The sequence below is a fragment of the Dermochelys coriacea genome, chromosome 4 (genome assembly GCF_009764565.3).
Source record: "Dermochelys coriacea isolate rDerCor1 chromosome 4, rDerCor1.pri.v4, whole genome shotgun sequence".
Lineage (NCBI taxonomy): Eukaryota > Metazoa > Chordata > Testudines > Dermochelyidae > Dermochelys > Dermochelys coriacea.
In genome coordinates this window covers 52254916-52272931 of record NC_050071.1, presented here as the reverse complement: position 1 = coordinate 52272931, position 18016 = coordinate 52254916, and the positions used below count along the sequence as shown (strand labels likewise).

At 38.2% G+C, this 18016-nt stretch overlaps 1 long non-coding RNA gene across 1 annotated transcript in view; it reads left to right on the top strand.

Moving 5' to 3' along the window:
- LOC122459958 overlaps positions 1-17112 on the top strand; it is a 32934-nt gene extending 15822 nt beyond the window's left edge. The window contains exons 2-3 of the long non-coding RNA XR_006280951.1: positions 3958-4081; positions 15673-17112. This is a non-coding gene — a long non-coding RNA (uncharacterized LOC122459958). The remainder of the gene's footprint in view (positions 1-3957; positions 4082-15672) is intronic.
- The last annotated feature ends 904 nt before the right edge of the window (positions 17113-18016 follow it).

Here is an 18016-nt window from a genome sequence, read left to right as displayed (position 1 = left end):
TCTCTGGTCTATAATGTTCAGGATTAAATGTTCAGATAGCCCCAGCCAGACCTTCCATTCCCTCATTTGCCCATGCCAAATGATAGCTTTTGAGCCTGGAAAGTTAGACTCCACTTTCCACAAATACTGTGCCTAGGGTCTGACTCCTGAATGAAGTACAGCTGCCTCAAACTGAACCTGTGCAAGACTGAAGTGATGCTAATCAGAAGATGGAAATGCTTCAAAGTAGTAGAATAATGTCCACCCTTTCCTTCATAGACACAAACCCAGACTTAACAAAATGTTATGAAGTCAGATTGTCCAGTTCAAATAATTACTAGCTTTGGATGCATCATTAACACCAGTGGTAAAAAATTACTTTCTTCTCCCTTCAGCTTGTAAGGAGACATCACCTCTTTCACCTAGGGTGACCAGATAGCAAGTGTAAAAAGATCAGGATGGAGGTGGGGGGTAATAGGTGCCTATGTAAGAGAAATCCCCCAAAATCAGGACTGTCCCTGTAAAATTGGGACATCTGGTCACCCTACTTCCACCAGACAAGGATCTATCAGATCAACTCATGTGTTCACTACCTCTCGACAAGATTCTGTATTTCATGGGGTGTGGAAACCATAGTGAGGGAGAAGCACTTAATCAGCTCCTACCACTCTAGCCCCAATCAAGGGGAATGGATTGGGGCTGGGTAGATAGCCCTGTATCTGCCTGGTAAGGGGCAGCAAGTGTCAGCCTTATTAGTCAGGGCTATAAAGGCTGGGAGGAAGTCTCTTCATGAAGGGCCCACTACACGAACAAGTAAATTAACAATAAGACAACATAAAGTTGAGCCTAAGCATTATCCCCAATCTTGGATGAGCTGATAGGGCTCCTAATTCAGTGCTGCTCAGCCCACCCCCTCAGGCCTCTCTGTTGCAGACCCAAGATCCCTTTGCTAGAACAGTCAAGCTCTGAAGCTCCTGTCTTTCTACTCCCTCAGTGTGAAGGGCTATGCATCCAGGCTTCAACACCAGTCGCTTGAACAGACCATCAGCCTCTTCTTGCACTGTACAGTGTGGGGTTTGTCTAGCCTATCATACATCATAAACAGTCATTTGACATAAAAAGATAGTAAATAGTCCCATTGAAGTAACTTTACACTGATTTCAGTTTGTATCATACTCAACTGTGCAATTAGACAATAAACTCTTTGGGAAAGGGGCCTGATAATGGTCTTGGCACAAATGTACCTACTAAAATCTAATCAATGTTGAAGGAGTGAGAATCCATTATATCCTTCACTTAATGCTTGATAAGTGCACAGGTGCTGTGGTGATGGGTGTTGGATAAAACCCAGACACCAATGCAGAGCCATTGCTACATGTTGCTATGTAAATAATATTAAGGAAACCTGAGATTGTGTATCAAAAGAAAATTAGAACCTTCATATTGTCTTCTTCCTCAAAAAACATACACAACTTCTACGTCAAACAAAAGTGGAATAGAAAAGAAATAAGGAACTAGTGAAAGGGGATGTAGGTACTCACCCTGATCAGGATATTAGGGAGCTTTGTTTCCTTGATATTGTAGCTTCTTTTTGGCAAGAGACACTGGGCTAGATTCCCACCTTGTGTAAATTGGCATAGTTATGCTGAAGTCAATTTATTAACACCATCTGAGGATCTGGTCCATTATCTTTAGACTACCACGGGGGACAGGAAGGAGTTAACAATGTCTACAGAATGAAGAAAGAACTAAGCAATAAGCTCCAGGGTAGATGGGATTATGGGGAGGTGGCTGTTACATACTATTCAGTCAGAATGAAAAAGAGTCAGGTGCTGTCTGATTGGAATTTTTACTTCTGTGGACATTTTTTTTTTAAAGAGATGGCTCTGAACCAAACCACCAAATCTGAATAACTCTGAGCTCTGGTGAGTTTAGAGTAGAATCCAAGACTGAATCCAGACCTGAATTTTGATCCTGTCCTCTAAATCTATACTGGGATGAATAGAAATACCACATCTGATCACCCCTGACACTCTTTTGTAGAGAGGGAAGGTGTTTTGAAATCCACACCTGTATTATATTTTGTGGTCTAAATCCATCTGTAGGGATATTTTTTGGTCAGACTTTCATTGGTGAAAGAAAACAGTTTGGAAATCACAGGATTGTTTTTTCCCCTGGAGGTTGTTAGAAGATATTATTATTATTTTTTAAAAGTAAAAGTAAAAGGCAGTCGGCTGTATTTGTGTTGCTGCATCTTTTAAGCTGAGGAAAGCTGATGACTAGGAACCCTTTGCAATAGAAAAAGAAAGCCCTTTATAAATTGTACATTATGTCTTTATAGGTGATCAACAAGGGAGCTCTAGCAGGCAGCATTTTAACAATACTCACTCCAGTTCTGCTCTTTTTTTTTCCATAAAATTACTCAAATAATTTACTATCATCAAACTATAGCCCAGATTTTATCCAACAATAAAAAGGACCTGCTGATGTGACACATCACCAGTAATATTATTTTCAGGGGTGTCAGTGTAAGGTCTATTCCCAGGATCAAGATTAAAAAATGGTGTAAAACCAAATACATTTGTCTGGTAGACGAATGGCTGTCAGACCCAAACATTGATTTCCTTGAGCTTGGCTTTTCAGTAAATGTCTTTTGAGTGAGCCTCCCAAATAGGATTTTAAAGGTTATATGAAACATTGCTTATTTTGGGTGTCTGCTGGGAGAGATGGTTTAATTTATAAAGGGGAAGCTTCCCACACTCAAGAAAAATCCCTGTTTGTTTTGTAAGCAAAGTGCAGGTCATATATTTGGATAGGATGCCATAATGATTATCAGTTAACCCGGCTGAACCAGACAACCGCTCTTTGTTAAGGGTCTTTCAGTCCAGAGAATTAATACAAGACAAACTACAGAAATCTGATCAAAGCTACTGGATACAAGGGATGATTCTCAACTGTTTTTGTGTACTTGTTGGAAAAGATCTTTCTTTATTAAAACTCTAGAGGGCAGCAATGCACTTTGGAAAAAGGTCTGTATTTCAAGGGGCTCCTTAATGGAAAATATGAAAAATGAGTAAAGCTAAGCACCAGGGCATTGGTCAGGCTGGGGGGAGGCTTTGTTACAGTGTACAGGCTTTGACGCTCATGGCGCATAGCATTTAATATTAAAGCATTAAGATACTCCAGGGCATATTTTACTGGTCCATTAGTATACACCTTTGGTGGTGGAAAATTTAATATTTTTTTCTCTTCCTCATGTAGATCTCTTTTTATAGTCTGCTGCCCCCTTTCCTCTTCTGTTTCTTGAAGCTCCAAACAGGCAGCTGGGATGTTTTTAAAAATGCTAAATTGGGAGTGTCCTGTGCTCCAGATTTAACTTTTATAACAGTATAACAATAATGAAAGCAAGGCTGGCTATGAGGAGCGGTGGGAGGTATGGTTCAAGGCCGGAGTGGCAAGTTTAAAAGCTGTTGCTTCTCCCTGCTCCAACCTCACAAGTAGTGCTACTTTGGGTGCCTCTTAACTCATGAAAGTTTATGATTCATATTTTCTCAGGGAAAGTAAAAGTTAAAAGGAGCCTATTGTGCCAGGTTAGAGTTGTGAGAAGCCAAGTAGTCAAGAACAATAGGGTCGTGGATTTCCTGATGGCTGTCACACTCAGCAGCAAAGGCTTTCCTGATGGGTTAAGCATTTAGATTATTCTGTATTCTTTATTTATTTTGGTTTGTAGATGTAAAGCAGCATTAATGCAGAAATGTGTGCTAAGAAATATTCAGAATAATACTAGAAAAGGACAAATTGAGAGCTGTTTGATTTCAAAATTATTAAAAATACAGGGATACATAAGTCTATTATCTTCCATCCCACCATACCTTATTACCCGTTTTATAAATGTATAAATGTGTTGATGCATTTCCTGAAGTGATCCAGTGATCTAATTTAAACGACAAGTTATTCTTTCCCCACTTTTTCTTTCAGAAAGAAACAGGCAACACGTGGAATTGCTTTTCTTTGGTTAAGAGTACAAGTATACACAAGGCAGGGGATAAAGACCCACATGAAGATTAATTACTCCTGTTGGAATTTAGCTTGACTGCATAAGGTAAGACAGTTCAATTATTTAAGCACTGTGATGCTTTTGGCTTCAGAGGCCAGAAATATAGTGGTTGTGAGGGGTTGTGCTCCCCTCCCTGTTTAATTAATATAAGTACTTGTGCTTAACGTCTGTTAAAACAGTAGGGAGGGAGAGAAAGGTCATTCCCACATCTTTTGCTGTCCAATTTCTTATGATTTTTTTAACTGATGGGGAAGCATTCAATATTTAACAATTGGCAGCTTTTTGGAGTGCTGTGATTTACCACAATTGCTAGCCGCAGTATCATTTTTATTATTATTTAAATTCCAGGAGAGCCTAGAAGCCTCAAAGAGGGATCAGGGCCCCATTGTGGTAGGTGCCATACAAAAATGCAGTTCAATATTTTTCCTCTTGTTAGGTGGACATTTCTTTCCCAATTTAGGATGGCCAGATAACAAGTGTGAAAAACTGGGTTGTGGGGAGGGGGAGGAATGGTTACCTATATAAGACAAAGCCCCTAATGTGGGCATGGTCCCAATAATACTGGGTGTCTGGACGTCCTACCCCAACTACTATGATTTTCTCATGCTTTGAGGAATGCCTTACTTAATTCCTTCCTCACCACTGATAAAAGGGTATATATTTTTAATTCACATAAACCCAATACAGAATTAGGGAATGGTCCAGCTCCTGTTGATTTCAGTGGGAAGTAGATTGGGCCTTTAGGGTGCATGCCATGCAGATGTTTAATAGTGTGCACAATTTCAGAACCAGAAATTGACTAGTCCTTGGTAGAGTTATACTTTTGGAAGACAGCAAAGGCAAGAAAGAAACTTCTCTTTTTCTGCAATGCTTCCTTCCTGTCACTTAAGCTATGAAGGTTTAAAATACTGCTCTAGCTAAAACAAAATGCCATTTTTCTGCCATCAGCATGTTGGGAAGGGGGCAGGTAGCAAAGAAGAAAACTGGAGATGAGAATAAAAGAGGACTAGAGGCAATTCCTCTACTTCCGTTAAACTGATGATAAATCATACATTAGGAAATCAGGCACCCTTAACTGAGGCTGATTTTTTTTAATCTTCAGAAAGTGCCCTAATAGTTGAGTAGCCACTGTACTGAAAGCATTAGTGAGAAACCTGCGCAGAGTGTTTCCTTTTTAAAAATGATGCTTCCTTAAAACCTGAGCCAAGTTATTTTTCTGGTACATTTTTTTGTGTCTCATTTTTAGTTAGAAAGCTGTAGAGATTTCTAGAAGCTAACTCCTTATCTGCCTGGGATTTCTTCGTTGCTGCATTATGTGCACTTAAGCTGGCCATCAAGTCATCTTTCCACACTGCTACCTCTCCACCCCAACAAAGACAGCTACAGCTTTATATAAAATTGGATCTCTGAATTCTGTATATTTGCTAGTAAGTTAATCATTGTGGACCTGGGTGGATAGTTAAAAAAATAACTTTAAAAAATGTGCTTCGACTATGTTTGCATGCTGTCTTTGAGTTTGCTTTCTGTGAATATATTAGCATAGTTTACTGGCAGGAATGCTCATCAAATTAGTGAATTTTAAGTGAATATTATAGACTATTGATGAAAAATAAGTTTTGAATGTGTAAGTGTGAGTATCCGCATAAGAAAGCTGAGTTACCCAATCAGTGAGTAGAAATCTACCAGGCCACCAGTGTCCAGTCAAAACAACTTGACTTTTGAGTATTTGACGCAAGCAACTGCTCCTGAAGAAGATAGCAAATCATTTTGGAATGGTGAATAAATTCCAGAAAAAGGTCATTTGTTGGAATACAACATGCCAAAATTCTTCCTCACTGTTGGTGTTTGTATGGAGTATGTGCGATTGTACTAGTTTTCCAAAGGAATGCATAACCCTCATCCTTATATTGCAGTATTTGATTTTTTTAACCCAAATAAAGGGAGAGAAGCAGTAGGGAGGAGATAAGATTGTTAGTTGAGTCTTTAATGTATGGAGAGACCAGGGCAAGGCAACTTAGGTAATAAAAGAGCCCAGGAACACCCAGAAGTAGGGTGTGGCAGTTACTAGGCATGCTCAGTAGCTGTTTCTGAAGCTGTTTAAAAGGTTTTCATTGAGGACAAGCAGTCTTGGAGATTCCACATATTCACCTTCTGAAAATTGTGCTAGTTGGAACTCAAAGAGAAGAGGTTATAAATATGGGAGGTGGACAGTCAAGTGGACTCAGTGATTGATTGATGCAGAGCCAAAGGATGTGTGACTCTGGAAGCAGCATCCCAATACCAGGATTTCTTTTGGATACAGGCTGTACATTCCTAGTTGGGCTGGAATTTGAGGATTTTGTTGGCTCTGGGACAGTAATTGCTACTGGCTGCAAAGATCTTTGGACTGTTTTTGCTGACGAGATTCTGGAGTGTAGGGAGGAGACTGAGAGGATGCCATTTCCTTCAGGCTCAAAGAGAAATTTTGAGGCCAGCCCACGGAGACAGAAATCATCTCTGCGAGGTCATAAGACAATGTGTCTCTATGTGTGTACCAAAGTATAAAAGTGTATATATTTATAAAAACTATATGTAACAGCAACTAAATGGGGAAATCTGTATAGAGAACGCCAATAGATTTACTGCCTAATACCTTTTGTTTAAAAGCTATTTCTAAGTAGTTCAAAAACTATTTACTATAATTTTGTATGTATTAAGTTTTGGTTTTGTTTACTAAGAAATTATCTCTCTCTGAAGCTGGCTAGGAACTGTGTTAATGACTACTTTCAGGGTTTTGCATCTCATAGTTCTGAAAATTAACTCTGAGTAATACCATTTTGAAAACTCCTGAAAAGATATAATTCTGGCCTATGCTTCAGCAGAGGAGTAAGCAGATTTGCAGAAGGAGGACAGTGTGACAGTGATCATAATAATACTTCAGCACACCCTTTCCCATTACAAAAGCATAGTGTCACCTGGCCAAATCTTTAACAACCTAAGCAGCCTTATCATCTTTAGTTTTTGTTTCATGTTTAAAATCCATGGAGAAATTTTGTTTAGTGAAGTAAGATCCAGAAATTCAAAACTAGGACTCTGGAACAAGTCATAGAGGCAAAAAAAGCAGGCCTAGTAGTGTTGCAATATCATACAAACATCATGTGTAGGTGCCAATGGAAATGAATATTGCTTTGAAGGCCTGTCAACCGAATAACACAGTTTCATAGGCAGCAGCAGCATTGTCTTCAGTGACAAGATGCCACATTCTCTAAATGTTAAGAAGTGGTTTTTTACACACGAAGCTTATGCCCAAATAAATCTGTTAGTCTTTAAGGTGCCACTGGACTCCTTGTTGTTCTGTAAATGGTCTCTCCTGGGCTCCTGAGATAATCCTAGCCTTAATAATTTATTTTTAAACTTTGTCAGCCTATCAGGAAATAGAAACAATGTCATATGACTTAGCTGACCAATCACATAGCTTGAATTGTGAAGTTCAGATACTCCAAGGAATAGCTGTAAAATTAGTAAGTGATGCATAGACTGAATTTTTTTCACACATAATCACATAATATTGGTTGAAAAGTTACAACTAGGGAACATAGTCATAAAAATCAGTCTGTGAACAATCAATGAACGGAAAAAGGGGGTAAATTAACCAAATAAATTATTTGTTGTGAATTCTCTAACCATCTCTAATTGCCAGGTAGTTTAAAGATGATAGGAGTATGCTAATCTGTTTTTACATTTATATTTCCTACTGTAGCCGGGGCCTTTTCAGTGTAAAGGGTCAAGACTGAAAAGAGCATATTCATGTATTTAGGTCTTAGAGACATAAATACATAGTACTGTGTAATGTACAGATTCCAGTACAGTGTTTGCATATGTAGGCTAAGCAGCTGTTGTTATGAGCCACATGGACATATGTTTCCACCTGTCAGCAAGATCAGTCTTTAAAAGCATTTTCTCTGCTGCTCTGTTGTCTAATGGAATCACCAGCAAATATTGTCCTTCTGTATAGCAGAGGCTCTTACTTAGAGGTGCTGGCATTTCAGTGACTCTGATGAATCAATCTACATTCTACTTGGGGCATGCTGAGCCATCTACTCTGTTGCTCAGCTTCTGTGGTAGGCAAGATAAACTTTAAAAAAAATCCCATTATTCAGTCTATGGTATTGTGATGGCAGTTTCCTTTGGGCCTCTCAGCAGTATAGCAGTATAGTGTTTGCTTTAGAACTGTACATCATATTGGAATCTATTGAGAGCCATTCTTTGTCTGACAGAATATTTATAAAAGCCAGCATTAGCTGTAGCTCCAAGTCGATATGTTTCCCTCTCATTGGCACACAACAAACCAATAGGTTTGAAATATTTAAATACAATACTCCCTTCAAGAAATCATTAATATTTTTATCACTGCTAGGGGTGATAATTTGATGAGAATTGATTCAAATGGAACAGCAGGAGTTGGCTGGAATTACTGCTTGGTTTTTGATATTAAATTAGAATGGAATGAGAGAGACAGTCCACAGAGAGGATAGTGCACTTACTTCAACTTTGAAATACCTACACTTCCTGAAGTCACAACTTAGCATCCTGACAAGGTTGATTCACTTGTCAAGGTACTCCATACACATTACTGCATGTGGGTCTTCCAAATTGGACCTCAAAAGCAGAGACCCTGACCCTGCTGACATTAAAGGCCACAAGCCACTTTTTGAAAGGGCAGGAGTTTTGCTTTTGTTTCTTTGAGAAGTATTTCCTTTCCCCATGTTGGTATACAGTGTTTTGTTTGTCCATTGTTTTCCATTTTCTGCCCCAGAGGTGGCTGCCTTTCAGTGATGCTTTATTATTTGTAATGCTCTTTGGGATGAAAAGCAGGTATACAAATACAAAATATTGTTTCACACTGGACAGATTTCTTAGTTACAGGAGAACAATGAGGGCTGTTAGTTTCTTGCATTTAAGATATTTGCTGTTTGATCTGGCTAGTTGGAGTTCACATTATACCGCAAGTCACAGGGAGTGTATGGCTTCCTTATAGTTTATTGCTCTGGGTTGTGTTTTGGCCACAGTAATTTATCCTTCCTTATAGGAGACAGAACTATTTCCCTACTCTCTCCACAGCCCAGGAGTCAGATGAATTTTAGTAGGAACTTTATTTAACAATATACATAGTTTCTCTTAGCAGCCATTCAGCCCTATCCCACAAGAGAAGCTGACTGAGCTTTCTCAATTTCAATTTTCCAATTCTATTTTTATGTTTGTTAATTTTCTTGTGGAATATACAAGCCACATTTGGAATCAAATAAAATAATTGGATGAGCTGTAGAGAAAAACATGATTTTTACTTCTAGTTTCTCATCATGGAATGCGAGTTACTTAATACAACCTGTATCACTAGGGTTTTTTTTTGAGAATGGCACAGTATAAACTCTCTCATCTTTGACGGTGTAAATTACCCCACGCTGGAACATTTAACTATTTGCCTAGCTGCAGGTAGAGTTAGTTATGTTGAGACATAATATTTGTAGTGTTATGGCAGCTTAACACTACAAATATTAGTTGCAGATAACTGCTTTATAGTTACATTTTCTGCACTTATGCCCAGAATGGCAATCAATTTGTTTTCAAAATGCAGTAAAAATGTATTGTAATTGCCCCTTCTAACAGTGAAGTAGACATTGTTTGTCTTTTTGTAGTGTTATGGTGCCACCACCTTTACTTAACTAGGGCAGTATGGTACTAGGAATCTGAAGAAATGCAATCATTAGGGAAAGGCCTACAGATCATGAAGAAAAATTGTGTGTGTGTGTGTGTGTGTGTGTATATATATATATATATATATATATATATATATATATATATATAATATTCAAATTGGTATTTGGTGATGAGGATAGGTGTGGTGTGGGTTTGAAAGGGTAGGTATGATGAGGGTAGATATGAAAACTATTAGCACTCCTGTAACTCAGGTTGAGCTTCTTCCAATTCTAAATGAAGACAGATGTAGATCTGCTGTGGAAATCTTATTGGAATCAATTTCAAGATTTGTAAATGGAACCTGATGGCTATCTAAATATACCATGCACAATGTTTGTGTCCAGTCATGTTTGTAGCTAGGTTTTGTATTTCAGACTTGGTCAAAGGTGCTTATAACAGTATCAATGCTGACTAAACTCCCAAAGTCCTGTTCTAGCATGCATCTGCCTCAATGTAAACCTGAGGAAAGAAGACCTGTTCTTCTGGTGTCTGAGAGTCATGCCTGGGAATCTGGTGAATGTGTCTCCATGATATTATGCTAAATCCTTAAATCAGAGCCTAGATTAGAGTTTAGGAATGTCTAGTGTCAGAAGGCAACAAATTCAAAAGTTAAAGATGTCACTGGTACTTTAAAACTTCACACTAAATGATTGGAAAAACAAGTGCTCTTGGTCAGTGACTTGTTATATATGAGGAAGAGAGTGTGGGGAGTTAAGTTTAATATTGGGGTAATACATGTGAATCTTAAAAAAAAAAAAATTCCTTGTAGTTGACAGGCCTGATCTAAAAAGTTCTGCTGAAAAGCTGACATCAAATCAGAGTCTTTTAGGTGCTATGTAATACAAATAATAGTAATAATTTATAATCTAATAATTAGCTAAATCTAAAAGCTAATGGAATGCTTAGGACTGACTTGTTTGGAAAGAGTAGAGTTAGCATCTCGGTATCAATTCAGTGCTGAATTCCTATCTCTGCTTTCTGGATGGAAGTTGCTCTTCCTTTTTAATGGGCCAGAGTATAGTTTTGTGTTTGGTATTTTTTTGATGTTGTGGATTCATGTACGATTGCTCTGATTTGAAAAAAATAAACTACCTTTGTAAACCAAAACAGAACAATGCACTGGCCCTTTAAGAATGGTAAATAGCAGCTGTGATACTAATTTAGCATTTTCTTACATATTGACCTATTAGCTTTTGCTGGATTTCAAGTTACATTTGACTGAGCACAGAGAAATCCCATAGAAAAGGACCCAAAACAGACTTAGATTCAAATTAGAAAATGCAGGGCTATGTACATAGGTCCAAGAAGGAGCTGCTTTTAATATGCTGTTTTCCTTAACTAACAAACAAGGAAGAAAACTGCCTTAGCTCTAAATTCATACCTCTGCCACTTTTATCATTTCAAAATTGAACTTTTGGGTCTAGTTCAAAAGGTAACGCTCATATTTATTATTTATATTCCTTAGAAAATAATTGTCATCACCTGAGTCATTTTTCATTAATAGGTATGACAAATTCATCTTTTCCCTATTAATCTCTGACAGATAGTGAAAATGGTTTCGATACAACTAACACATGAAATAATTCATCTTCCTGCATAATTAATGGGGGGGCCTTACATTTAGCCTTTGAATATTTATTGTCACATAGGAAATGAATGAATGATCAGTCATATATACTGTAGTTCTGATAAATATAATACCATATCATGCTGAAAATCTGTATGCTGGCCACTGTATCCATTACAGCATATGCTGAAGTCTTAAGGAGAAAGATTGCAGGTGAGTACTTCCGCCCTCTGGTATAATTCTCTTTTTCTGAGCTTTCCATTCTCAGAGGCAACTCATGTTCTAGTAATTACTGTAGTGATGTGTTGTCTAATGTAACATGTCTTGCTCTTGCATCATACAGAAAGTCACTGTTGTGGAGACTAACGTTCATTAGATACATATCTAATAGCAGAGTAACAAAAAACAAGCCAACCCTTCCCACACTCAATCTGCCTATTATTACAGGAAATCTGTCATCTGACATTCCTTATAAAGAGGGCAGAGAAAGGAGTGAGCCATGCAACAGAGCTGGCTGGACATGGAGTGGCTAGCAGGCCTAAGGGATGGTATGGCTTGGGCGCTCCCACCATGTAGACCAAAGGGTTGGGGAGTGAGTATAATATACATGCACAAATCCATATGTTACATAATACAGGTTCTCAACAGACTTCGGGAAACTTGCTTACATAATAGTATGTGTTCACAAATCTACATCTTAGAAAACTTAAAATTGCTGGCAGTGCATAGACTGTGAATACTATTAAGGTACTATGTATCCAAAGTTACAGCTGATATCCGATGAAGTGAGCTGTAGCTCACGAAAGCTTATGCTCTAATAAATTTGTTAGTCTCTAAGGTGCCACAAGTACTCCTTTTCTTTTTGCGAATACAGACTAACACGGCTGCTACTCTGAAACCTGAATTTATTCTGAATCTCTATTGATCATACAATACCCATCACTGGCTTCTGAGCACCTAACACAACTATATAACTCCATATGAATGGGAGTACTTGTGGTACCTTAGAGACTAACACATTTATTTGAGCATAAGCTTTCGCGAGCTACAGCTCACTTCATCAGATGCATTCAGTGGAAAATACAGTGGAGAGATTTATATACATAGAGAACACGAAAAAATGGGTGTTACCATACACACTGTAAGGAGAGTGATCACTTAAGGTGAGCTATTGCCAGCAGGAGAGCGGAAGGAGGGGGGGAACCTTTTGTAGTGATAATCAAGGTGGGCCTTTTCCATCAGTTGACAAGAATGTCTGAGGAATGGTGGGGGGTGGGGAAATAGTTTTACTTTGTGTAATGACCCATCCACTCCCAGTCTTTATTCAAGCCTAAGTTAATTGTATCCAGTTTGCAAATTAATTCCAATTCAGCAGTCTCTCCTTGGAGTCTGCTTTTTTGTTGAAGAATTGCCACTTTTAGGTCTGTAATCAAGTGACCAAAGAGATTGAAGTGTTCTCCGACTGCTTTTTGAACGTTATAATTCTTGACGTCTGATTTGTGTCCATTTATTCTTTTACGTAGAGACTGTCCAGTTTGACCAATGTAGTCTTTACAGCTAAGTCATAGTCTCTCTCTTGTCCTTTGAACTGAATGGGTCTGGTCACATACAGAATGTTACTCAAATGTTTGTTTTCAGGTTCATGGTCATAGTTGGGAAAAGGTTTGGGTAAGCATCCAAACTTTTTAGTGCCAATCTGAATAAAACTTTTTAGAGATTTCTCCATCTCTATCTTGTAAATAATAATTCAAAGTTTCTCATTCATTACTCTTTTTTCCCTTTCTTTTTGTGTTAAATAATGGTTTTCATAATAGGGTAAACAAAAAACCCACAAACTTTTCTTTATTAGCAATTTTTTCAATTCTTTTTGTAATTTTGAGGTCGATTGTGTTTGACTAAGAGCACTCTTCTTTACAATCCAGTGTCACCTTCTGTTAAACCTGCAATGAAACCTTTATCCTATGTTTGATATCCTAGACTATAGTATTGGGAATGATTTTAAGGTTATAATTGCCTCATTAAGTGTGCCATGGCTACAGGGTCAAAGGTTTGAGACTACTGGGATTGGGAATTAAGGGTGTTTTAGCACCTCAGAGAATAAACAAGGCAAGAGCAACAGTGAAAGAATGAGAACTGTATGGACTTATTTTGTTCAAGATATGCTATAGTTTTAGCATTCACCATCACTCTTTAAGGGTTCAATCTTGACTTCAGTGGAGTGGCTCTGGCCTATAGCTGAAAACTTCCATGCTGCAGATGTTACATAGACATGTAAACTTCTGCCACCAGATGCACACTGTGTTTCTAATGAAACAACACTTAGACTTAATCTTACCTTCTCATTTTATAAATGTTGTTCTTTTTGGAGAAATGAGAAGTAGAGCTGGGCAAAATTTTTTATCCAAAACTTTTTTTTCACCAAAAAAATGCAAAATCCTAGGAGCAGAGACTTTGAACCCAGGTCTACCCATTCCCAGGTGAATGCCCTAAGCAGCAGGCTATAGGGCCATCTGACATGGGTCTCTCTCAGTCTCTCCTATTTCTATAAACTTTTGAATAGCCATTGGCCAGCAAGAATGATTCCACAGTCCAACAGCTAACTGGGAAGGGGGAGACCCAGCTTCCAGTCCTGCTCCAATGAATAATTAATTATTTATATGAAGTACAACAGCTTGAAGAGGAGAGATTCAGAGAGCCCTCCCCCTAGCGGCTAGGGCACTCACCTAGGCATGAGTAGACCTGGTTCAAGTGCCTGCTCCAGAGCGGGGATTTGAACCTGAGTTTCCCACATCCTGACTGAATACCCTAACAACTGGACTATTGAGTATAAGGGGTACGCTCCCACCTCTCCCTTGTCCATTGTTTTTATGAATCTAGCCCTTCATTTCCTTTGGCTTTGTATAAAAATGCCTGAGATAGGATGATTTCTTTCCGGTCGAACAAAACATTTTGTTCGTCCAAAAAATCATTTTTTTTGACTTTTTCATTTGCTGAAAATTCTAAAAAAATTTGGCTTTGGTTTGACCGAAACCACTGATTTTTTTGTTGTTGTTGAGTTTTTGGAACTGCCAGTGAACTAAAAAAATAAAAATAAAATCAGTTATACTCACAGCTTTACTGAGAAGAGTGTCACTCCTCTAGTGACTCTTACATCTGTGAAACCGAAGATCCTCCAATTCAGAGTCTAAATTGATAAAACCCATTGGTAATGAACATAGACACAGTGGAGTGAGTTTATCAATGATCTCTTGCTATGGCAACTGTTCCAGCCTCTGGAGAGGCTTTCTCATTATGCCTATGTCTTCGTTTAGATTTGTTTCAGATTAGAAACGTTCAGCAGTGGGTGGAAAAAAAATGAATTAAATCAGGTAAAGAATTCAGCAAAAGAAATTGTTGGCAGGTTTCTTGTTTCCAATAGTGTTGCTCAGAGGAAAACACAGAGATTGTTTGGTACAGATGTTTGAACTGTGTTATCTAGACAGTTGGCTTGCCTGTCTCAATTCTCATACTTTAAATGTTAAGCAACATACTCTTCTGCAGAAGTAATATTTAGGTGATCAGTTGGCACTTACTGTTCTCCACCTACCACCTGCAGTCCAGAATATGCTCTGAAGCATAGAATCCTGACTAGAATAATTAAAAGGATTATACTGGAGTACATACGTGAATGAAGAGATTTAATGGAAACTATCTCCACTGAGTAGATTTTTTTTCTTTGGGAATGTACACAGGATGTATACTTCCAACTAAAACCAGAGACAGGCACCCCAAAGTACAGGAATTTTTAATGAGCACATGTGACCACTTTTACAGTGGAAATATTTGTAAGATACTGTGGCTATAGAACAGATTTTGCTTTAAAAGCAGTGGCCTGCATTGGTTGCAGTATGGCATTGCACTGCCCAAGCGATAGTGCGGGGAAAGATTGCATCTCAGGGAGTTACAGTTCCCATCAACTCTGGGGTATATAAGGTAGGCGTGCCAAAGCTACACCATCCTCTATGCTTGTTACTCACTCCATATACAGCCAGATCTGTTGAATGCTTTGCTCCTTTATCTGTCCCTTTTGGGGTAGTTTGCACCCCAGAGAGTGATCGCTGAAACAAATGGACTACAAATGTCCTGGCCGTTTTCTGAACTGGGCAAGGGGTCTTGATGGCCCTCCTCTGACTACACAATTAGCAGGGACAATCTGAGCCTGTATGTACAGAGAGAATAGCTGTGAAACATTCCCTGTATCAGTCAGACCATCTTATATGGGTGTGTTAATAATCAGTGACTCCTCTTACTATTATCATCCTCATCAGTTCATCCATTTTCTAATTTCATACAGCAGGAATAAATGGACACACCCACATTTTTTGCAACTGAAGGACACATTGGAAATTTCCCAGGAGCCTGAGGGTAACATCGAACAGCCAGGTGCTACTGACCTACCAGCCAACTGCAACTCTAAGTCTCCCTGTTCTACTTCTACAAGGAACATTTAATTATTAATGCTGCTGCCATAAGTAACCCCTGATTTGTTTGTAAACTCTGCTTGAGGGTAAGGGTTGTCTCTGTAAAGTGTTGTAATAGCATGTTTCAAGGGTGCTCATGTCAGACTGCTTGCCTCCTTCTTTAATTAAGGTTTCTTATAGTAATAACAAGCAGGCGTCAGTGGCCCAGGCGTGAATTCCTCGCACATCCAGAACTTGCACTGAAGTTAAAGGATTGGTCTGAACATGAGAAGAAATTATGAAACAAGTTTATTCTTAAATCTAACATAAAACACTCCAATTTAAGTGGATACAACCCTCCCCCAAGGAATTTATAGAAATTAGAGGTGAGAAATTTATAGAGAGAAAAGTTTAGCTCCACTCAGCTCTCCTTTAGAAAAATAACACTAAAAAAAGCAAGGTGAGCTGGAAATTATAACAGAAAACATAAAAGTATTTTGAAGCATCTTTTCTGTGTAAATAAAGGAAAAATTCTTCAAAATACTTTTAGTCAAATATCCTAAATTATTACTAATTCTTATCTAAAGAAGAGATTTACCAACTCCTGTTTTCAGTTTTAGATCATTCAGGAGAAATCCTCTGGATTTCTTTTTTGAGTCTGGTAAATTGCCAGCACTATTCCTTTAATTTTTCATATAGTTGCAGGAAAAAAAGGTGGTTTTTGTAAGTCTTTAACTTCTCCTAGGTTATTCAGAATACCCTCCTCCCCCCTTTTTTTCTTATTTAATCATTCCAACACAGAGGAACCAAACACCTTCCTGCTTTGACTTGAACTAGAAGCAGTTAGGCTAATAGAGAAACAATGCATAGACTAATCCTGAGCCCACTGAAGTTAATGGCCGTATTTCTCTGACTTCATCAGGCCAAGAATCCACATCCACATGTTGGTGCAGAAAAGCCATAGAGTGTAAATATCTTATTGAGTTACACAGAGCCTGACTAGAAAAGTCCAGTGTGTATAAAATGGAGGAGATGGTAGTCCCCTGCACCTAAACCACTGAAAATGTGGCCCATGGATAATACACTGGATAGCTTACTTGATCTTCATTAACTTGATATGTACCTTAATATTGATCTTCCCATAAGAACTGAAGTCTTGAGAGATTGCACCACCATATGAAAGAGGAAAATGGCTATTGACTGCATTTGATGGAACTTTTAGTGAACAAGGAAATATCTGTACAGCTGAGTAAATAACATGCAACTAATAATGTATTTGAATTTGGTCTCTTCTTGTTCATTGATTTCCTATGAATACATTGTGGTTTTCTCAAGTATATTTGTTGTTTGAAGTTATTCAACCATTTTTCCAGAAATGTTTATTATATGGCTTACTATTTGAATAGTGTTGCTTAGCTGTGATTGGTCATGTAACTCATGTGATGTTGTTCTATTCATTGGCTAGTGAACATAATTTTTATAATCAGGCTTGCAGAAGGTGCATTGAAAACTTGCTTTGTCCGAGTAGTCTACAAACTCAAACTTGGCTTTTCACAAACATTTCTGCTAATAAACTTGAACCCATGAGCGTTGGCAGAAGTGATATGAACATTGTGGCTGCAGCAGTATATTTAGAAATATGAATGAGCAGGGGAGTTGCATTTTTCTATGTTGCTATGGTAGCAAATAGGAAAGTAGAGATGCTGGTCCTCAGACACTCACTTCAGAACCCTTTCTGTACGTGCCTTTTTAAAGTGCAGTCCTAAAACAAAGCCACTAGAATGAATGAGACTTTAAAGGATTTTTTACCCAAGAAAAGACCTGAGGAATAGGAATGTCTTTGGAATGTCTATGGACCCATAGCTGGAGCCTAGCCACTGACTGCTACTGCAGACAGTTTCCTATGATAGTAACATGTGGAGGCCCAGTCTAAAAGATATTAAAAAAGAAATTAAGACATCTTAAATGGAAGTACTATATGAAGTTGGAGAACTGAAGTCTACTGCGGTCATCAATGGATACATTCAGAACAAAAATGTCTGCCACTGAGAAAAGATTGGGTAACGTGGAAGACGGAATTTAAGAGGCAAAAAATTTCTGATCTTGGGAAAATATTTTTTTCCAAGGGAATGTAAATCTATCTTGAAAACAGTAACAGGAGATCTAATATAAAATTACCGGCATATAAAAGGGGAAGAAGGCAAGAATCCCATTTTATTTTAACAGAGTTTTGTAAGG